The 7,903-nt window shown below is 42.2% G+C and overlaps 1 long non-coding RNA gene across 1 annotated transcript; it reads right to left on the minus strand.

Annotated features, from left to right (window-relative positions):
- Positions 1-314: 314 nt before the first annotated feature.
- LOC140848416 (uncharacterized) lies at positions 315-7,408 on the minus strand. Its single transcript, XR_012129239.1, has 2 exons — positions 6,722-7,408; positions 315-4,042 (listed from the first exon to the last, which is right to left on the minus strand). It is a non-coding gene; the product is annotated as an uncharacterized lncRNA (long non-coding RNA).
- Positions 7,409-7,903: the final 495 nt, after the last annotated feature.

The following is a 7,903-nucleotide window of genomic DNA, read 5'->3' on the forward strand; positions in this document are numbered from 1 at the left end:
GTACTCACCCTGAAAGGCTGGCTCTTTATCAGAGCTGGACCCAATAAAGGATTAACACTGAGCTATTCGCAAGTTAATGCTTAATCATAATTATCATTAAACAATTTTTAATACAATTGTTAATGTAAAAAGTACTTGATTCAATATGGCAGGAAATACTTAGTAGTAAGGATACAAGTAATGTATTCCTAAAGCCTGAAGCAGAAATGCATTTGAGTGACGGGTGCGTGGACAGGTAGGTAACATCAACCAATTAATGGGGGAGTCATAGATGGTGGAGAGGGACTGACAAAGCATATCATGTTTTATAAGTGTTATGAATTTAAAACACAATAATTAGGTGCTTTATTAAGTTATATGCACATATATGTTACATGTAGCAAATTCAGACATTAATTAAGGAAGCTTTTCTGGTCTTACCTTCTCAATCCCAGAATCTTGACTAAAACAAAAACCTGGGGTCCAGCTCGGCAAATTTCTAGTTTTTCAACAATAGTTAAAAGCATTTTTTACCTCAGGATTATACAGAGACAATAAAATTTAGTTGAAAATTGGTCACGAAGGAAAGAAAAACATATAAATATATATAAAATATACAAAGTATTTTGACATTTATATGCATCAGAGTCCATACGCAATACTAAATAACGACGTTACTAACATCGGTATTCCCTCACGCAGGAACTGGTGTCTTGATCTCCATCTGGTCCAGATTCTCCTGTGCTGTCATTCAGGTTCTTGGGGCCCATAGCCTGATTCTGTGAGACCCAACTGCAAACAATCTCAGCTGTTAGGTCAGTCTCAAGTTGCCCCAATTCTGACTTTCAGTATATTCTCTTCACATGCATTTCTAAGGATGTTTGCTTCATCCCAAATGCAGATTGTAGTTACTGATGACCTGGGAAGGGACATTTCTGGGCATGTGGCATCCCTGTGTGGCACTGTACTATTACCTGTGTTCCCCTAGCCTGCCATTCGCTGCCCAAATGAAAGAGGCTGATTTTTTTTGGCAGGAGAGAACAGTCTCCCATATTTCCCAAGTCATGAACTTAATGACTACACTCCCTGCCTACAAAATATCACCATTACCATAGGGAATATACAATTCTACAATACCCTTAGACATGTTCAAAACATTGTTCCTTTTTAAATCACTACCAGCTTTAAAAAAAAAGCTGAAAACCCCACCTCTATACTATAAATATAACTATAAGAAAAATATTGAGTTGTTCCCAAGCAAATGTGTAATAACTATTGAAATAACATTTACTTATACATGTACATTTATTATTGTAATTGAAAGTATGGTAACATATCAATATATAATGGAGAAATTGTTGTTAAAAAAAACTTGAAAAGTAATTCGTTTGAACATTGATTTCTCTCTGCTTTAAATGCTTCCAAAATAATTTTGATGATTTCTCAGTATATCACCCATTCTTCTTTCTGAAAGGTCTTTACTGCCGATGGGTATACATGTCCAGGTTAAGAGCATTTTGGCATTTCAGAGGTTAACATGGTAAGTCTCTCTATGAGATATTGGTCTTTTTCTAAAAGGATAGGGATTAAATAGTGTCAAAATCCCTGTTATTTCAATAAATCATTTCAATTTTGTATGTTATTTATTTTTCCTACTTTGCTTAATAGACTTGAACTTGATTTACTCTTTGTATCAACTTTCTTCAGTCCTTGATGACAATTCTCATGTCTTTCCTACTCTTCTCCTTTCCTTCTGATGGTTTTCCAGTGGTGGAGCAATGTAGGACATCATGACATATTTAGCTATTTAACATGAACCAGGAACAGTTATACAAGAAAGGATGATCTTAATATATATGAAATATGAAATCACAACCATGAGCCATGAGTCCTCACCCATTAAAATGATGGACAGTTGAGCCTGGATTGATGGATTGCTTCCAGATGTTTCAATTAATATTCTTTGCTTTTCTGTAGACCAACAATAGCAAAGCACAAAGGTTTAAGTATGCATATCTATGTTCATTGCAGCCTTATTTACAATAGCAAGGATATGGAAGCAACCTAAGTCCCACTGATAGATGAATTGATAAATGGTACATATAAACAATTGAATATTACTCAGCCATAAAAAATAAGGAAATCTTGCCCTTTGCAACAAAATGGGTGGACTCAGAGGGTATCATGCTAAATGAAATAAGCTAGGTAGAGAAAGACAAATGGCATATGATTTCACTTATATGTCGAATCTAAAAACAAAAACAAACAAACAAACAAGAACTAGATACATAAATACAGACAACAAACTTTTGGTTACCATAGGAAAGGGGGTACAGGGAGGGGTGAAATAGGTGAAGGGAATAAAGAGGTACAAACTGCAAATTGTAAAATAAGTTAGTAATAAGATTGGATGTACAAAAAAAGAATATAACCAACAATATTGTAGTACGTTGGTATGGTAATGGGGTAATTACACTTATCATGGCAAGCATCTAGTAATGTATATAATTAAGGAGTCACTATGTTACACATCGGAAAACAATATGATATTGTATATCAACTTTATTCCAGTAAAAAAAAGTTTGGAAAATTCAGAGAAGTATAAATAATATAAAAAGCCTATTTGGAAAAAGGAAATAGATAGCTGGTTACCTAGGGTTTGGGGTTGGGGGAAATAGGGAGTGATTACTAATGGGTGTGGGTTTCTTTTGGGGGTAATAAAATAGTTCTAAAATTGATGGTGGTCATGGGTGCACTATTCTGTGGGTGTACTAAACTATTGGATTTTTTAACTTTAAATGAGTGTAATATATAGTATATGAGTCATCTCAATAAATTGTTAAAAAAAAGAAATTGAAGAACTCAGAAAGGAAAGTATAAACCTATTGCATTCCAAAAATGTGAACATTATCTTGAATCCTTTCTTAGGCTTCGAGGGAGTGTACAGTGCTCAAAGGGCAGGAAAGTCAAATGAGATAACTGAAAATCTGTCTTTGGGTTTCTTTCTTTTATTCTTATTACCTGTCCTAAAACTCATCAAAATGTTCAGTAATCATATTTCACAGTAGTTTACTTCAATTCAGTTAATCAATTGCCTTTGCATTTCTCTATGAAGTCTCTGCCTCAGTGTGCCATGTGACACACCTTCTCCAGAAATCACCGCTCACTCGGTGAGATCCCGCTTCATTTCCAAGGTGAACTCATTGGATGTTAGTGCACTGCTGTCAAGAAAAATGATCCCAACTCAAACTTATCAGGAAAGGAATGAAACTTCTGCAAAGGCCAATTCAGGTGGTGCTTTGTGTGTAAGGAAAGAAACCAGCAAGTCCTCTAAGAATATTAAAAGAGAGTATTTATACTGAAGCACACAGCTTGGAGTAAAGAACGCAGATGCTCCTGCTTTGCTGGTCCAGGATGTTCATTCTGCACTGGTTCTGCTGTGGGTCCCCTTCACTAGGAGTCACAAAGCTTCGTCTGCAGCGCTGAGACGCCTTACTTCCAGGACAGGGCACTCTTCTTCCTCGTTCTCCTGGCAAATCAATTCAATATTCCTTAGTTTTCCAAAGTAGAAATCCTTTGCTTTGATTTTTCTGCAGTTTCAATGCATTGACCTGCTTCATTGACTTGCATCATTCCCATTGCCTAAGCCAAGATTCCTTCCTTCCACACCAGAACCTGTGTTAGTAGCTCTTTGTGTCTAAACAGGTCTAAGAGTATCTGCATTGCTGCTTTATTCAGAACTTTAGCAGCTGTGGAAGGTGCACCTGACCTATGTTGACCTTCTCTAGCAGCTGCAGTAAGAGTATAGTCTTTTCCATCATCATATTTTAAAATTCTGGTATATTCATGTCCCAGCTTAGCTTGGAAGTTTCCTTTCTTTCTTTAAGGCAAAATTACCAAGGAACAGCTTATCCATTAACCGACAATAATCAGTGCCCCCAAACACAATGGGTCAATCTTTGTTAGGGCCAAGTGCAGAGACTCATTCGTCCAACTCAACGTCACCTCTTCTTTCATCTTCTTGACTGCCTGGAGTGGGGAACAGATAATATGGGGCAGGGGGCTGAAGGGAGAAGGGAAGGGGAAACTTTTAGACTGTTAACCTTGTACAAAGAGCATAGCTTGCAAAACTTCTGTCCATGAGAGAGGGGACTCTTAGGAGGCCTGGAAGACAAATTAGCCCAGAGAATTTAACAACCAGTGGAGTGAAACAGGTAGATCTATGTACCCAGGTGGGGAGCTTGCTAGGCCTGCTTCCTGAATCCCCACCAAGCCTGTGCCTTCAACTAAGCCTGGGAAGCTGCTGGCTGCCTGGAATCCACTGAGATTTCCACCCCATGGTGTGGGGGCCATCAGCCAGCTAGACAGACAGGGCCTGGGCTCAGAGGACTCTGAGGTGTAGAGTAAAGATTGGGGCTCCACCACCCAAGAGAGGGTGCCCACTGAACAGCTGGAAGACTGCTCCAACTTAGCGGTGCCACTCTCCACAGTGTCCCTCTTTTCCAGTTAGTCTTGCATCACCTCATCTATGTAAACACCCACTTCCTGATATTTGCTAAACTATCTGGACCATGAACATCACCTCAGATTCTGCTTCAGACACTGAATAGCTGCACCAGCATCCTTCTGGCACACACCCCCACCCTCAGACCCTCCGGATTCTGACCAAGTCCTCCACCTGCTGGTGTGACTTGATTCTCAGAGTCAGACCTTCAACCCTGCTGTCTCAGTGGCTTGCGGACACTGACCTTGACAAATGTACTATGTGAGAAGGAATGTTCTCAGTCCTTTCATCCCATTACTACTAGAAGTTTCTAACTATTGACAAAAATATTAGTATCTGTTAGAGGTGCTATCCATGAAACAATAAGAGACTAATTTTGTTATACAAGCTGACATGATGAAACCAGAAATGAAAACTAGCTTCTTAGACTTGCTGAGAGGGAGGCTCAACTAGTCAAGAGGGTGGCAAGAAAGGCCAGCTGATTCTTTATCCAACCTCATCCTAATTCTGACTGATTCTCCTAACATGCAACCTTTGAATCCCTGATCTCATTGTCTGTTGTAAACCCTTAAAATTTAGAGACTGACTGCAACTCCTGCAATCCAGTCAGCCGCTGGGTCCCCAGACACTGCCTCAAAGTGGATGGCTCAGCTCACCACCCAGAGCTCCCTCTGGCCAAGGGGGAAATGGCTGCTGGCAAACACGTTTACAGGGTCTGCTGCATGCCAGGCATTGTGCTAGTGCTGTAGTGGTGGTCTCGCATGCCTCACACCAACCAAATGCGCAGATACCATTGAGTGGCAGTTGTAATTTTCAGATGGAAACTGAGGCACAGAGAGGCTAGAGGACTTGGCTGAGGGCACACAGCTAGTGTGTGGTGGAACAGAGGCAGCCTCTCCCCCATATCATGCAGACTCAGCAGCGAGGAGGCGGCATCCGGCCACAAACCATCACCCCAAGATGGGAGCGATGACATACAGCAAGACAGGCAAGAGGCTTCCAGGTGAAGCTGGCATGATGCTTCTGCTCTGCCCACCCCCCACCCCCTCACCCCACCAGCTGGGAGGAGCCCCGCCTGTGAGCCCCAGGATGGATTTCCTGTGCCAGAGGCAAGCAGGAAGCAGCACCAGCACCAGGGCCTGCGCCTGCATGCTGGGCTTTGAAGCTGCTGCGCTGGAGGCTGTGGGAGGCCATCCCTGCTGAGAGCACAGCCAGCAGGTCGCACAGAAACTGCAGCAGCATGGCCTTCCTTTCTGTCTTTAATTTTTTCTTTTTAATTTGCAACTTTGCTCTCATGCTCTCCTGTTAGTGGCTTGCTAACTGAAGGGCCTTGTATCTCACTGTGGCAGTGGAGGATGCTTGCTGTCAGGGCAAAACCTTTATTTTAATTGTATAAGATTTTGAAATGTCTAAACAATAAATATCATAAACAAAACAAAAAGGTGTTGAAAAATAACAAACAAGAAGTTGGGTGCAAAACTTAAAGTCCCTTTAATCTATGACCTTAGGGCTAATCTAATAAAAATACTATGAAGTTTGAATAGGGTGCTGTTTTTTAGGGTTTTTTCCAAATGGTTTTAAAAACTCAATCAAAACTTATTGAGGTAAACATTAAGTTACTCATACAGACTTCTAGTACATGCTCATGTATCTCAAAACAGCATATAAAATACTCATGCCATACAAACTGGTCTTAATGGTTTTCAAAGTCTGTATCCATGCAAAATTTCAATGATGGTCAAAGAATAGTGGAGCTTTTATGTAAATCAAAATATGATACTTGGCTAATTCTAGAGGGTCTGATGATGTGAAAATACTGTATTCATAGGAATTACATTAAAAGAAACTATTTTTAAAATACTCTTAAAATTAAAATGCTATGTCTCCTTGAATTAGATAATTATTGTAAAAATTAATTCACAATAGCTATACCAAAAATAGATAAATTGAACCCCCTTTAAAGATAGAAACACAGGGAGAGTTGTGCCGTGCCTGTGGGTGTTCAGGACCAGGCTGCTATGAGGTAAGCCAAACCTGCAGGTGACCCCAGATCTCTGGACCCTCATGGTGGGTGTGACCCTCCTCCTTCCTGGGGCCCTGAGGATCCAGGGGATCCCACAACACCTCCAGGGCTCCGTGGGCTGCGGGTGGAACAGCGAGAGCGAAAGGGTCCCTTGGGAAAGGCTGGGAGTCGGGCTGGGCATTGGCCAGCGTTTGCCTGATGAGGCGGTTCCTTACTCTTATCTCCTTGAAGTCTCTCAGTCATCACGGCTGCCACCCAGCTTTCTTGAGCTCTTTTGCCATGGAAGAGGCTTTCCTTCTGATAGGAGGTAATGTTTCTCTCCAGCTCTTTGCCATGTCTTCTGCTATCTTATTGTAGAGCTGGCGAATCTGAAATGCGGAGCTCAAGTTTCAATACGAGTTGGGAGGTTTTGGCTCGATTTCTAAGCAGTGCCTTCCTTTCTTCCTGAAAGAGTTTGCTCTGAAGTTGCGTAACAAGTTCTTGATGTAATTGAGACAGAATTTGAAGCTTCAGCTGAAGATGTTGACTTCCGCTTTCCAGCTGTGAAATGTCAGTCTGCAGAGGTGCTTCCCCCTTCTGGAGAGGTGCTATTTATTTTGTAAGCTCTTCATTCCCTGGCTCTTCTTCCCACAGTCGTCTGGCTCCTGCAGGACGTTAGGGGGACACACTGAAGTCCGCATCACGCATGACAGCTGTCAGGTCCCCTTCTGACCTGTGGACGGGTCATTTGCCATTTTCCGGGTCCCACCTTTCCTCGATTTGCCAGTTCCCACAATCCAAGAGATGTCTCAGCGGCCCAGGCAAGGGGAGGGTGCGCAGCAGGTGTTCAGGAACTGACAGTGCTCGGCCCGGCCCACTCTCTCTTTCAGGACCTGCTTCTGGAAAGCATTCGGCTGCCCCGGCCTGCCCTTCTCCTCCCCTTCCTGGACTCTCTACCTCCATCTCACAGTTTCTTGCTCAAGCACTTCTGGACTTTCTGGAAAATGAGTTTGCATTCAGATCATCCACTGTTTTCTTCCAAAGTTGTTCTGTATTCTTCTCTAATGTTCTTAAGGTGAGTTTTTCATCAGTAGCTTGGGAAAAGTGTAGGAGGCTGGCTCTTCTGTGTCTTTTTCAAGTCAGTAGCATCCTGATGGGACAGCCCACTCAGGTTTGTAGTCATTGCCAACAAGCACAAGGTTGATAAGGTGGGAGGAATGGCCTCCACCCTGGGTGGCTGAGGGCGTCATCAGTTCTGTCCTTGGTCCAGCAATGTCACTGTGGTTTCCTCAGGCTTCATCCTGCTCACGACACCTCCCCAGAGCCTTCATGCTTCTCAAAATATGTGGTACAACACTGAATACCTGGGTGTCCCAGGGAAATGCATGGAGACCTGGGGCATGTCCCCAGCTTTCAAA

The sequence above is a fragment of the Manis javanica genome, chromosome 3 (assembly GCF_040802235.1).
Source record: "Manis javanica isolate MJ-LG chromosome 3, MJ_LKY, whole genome shotgun sequence".
Taxonomy (NCBI): domain Eukaryota; kingdom Metazoa; phylum Chordata; class Mammalia; order Pholidota; family Manidae; genus Manis; species Manis javanica.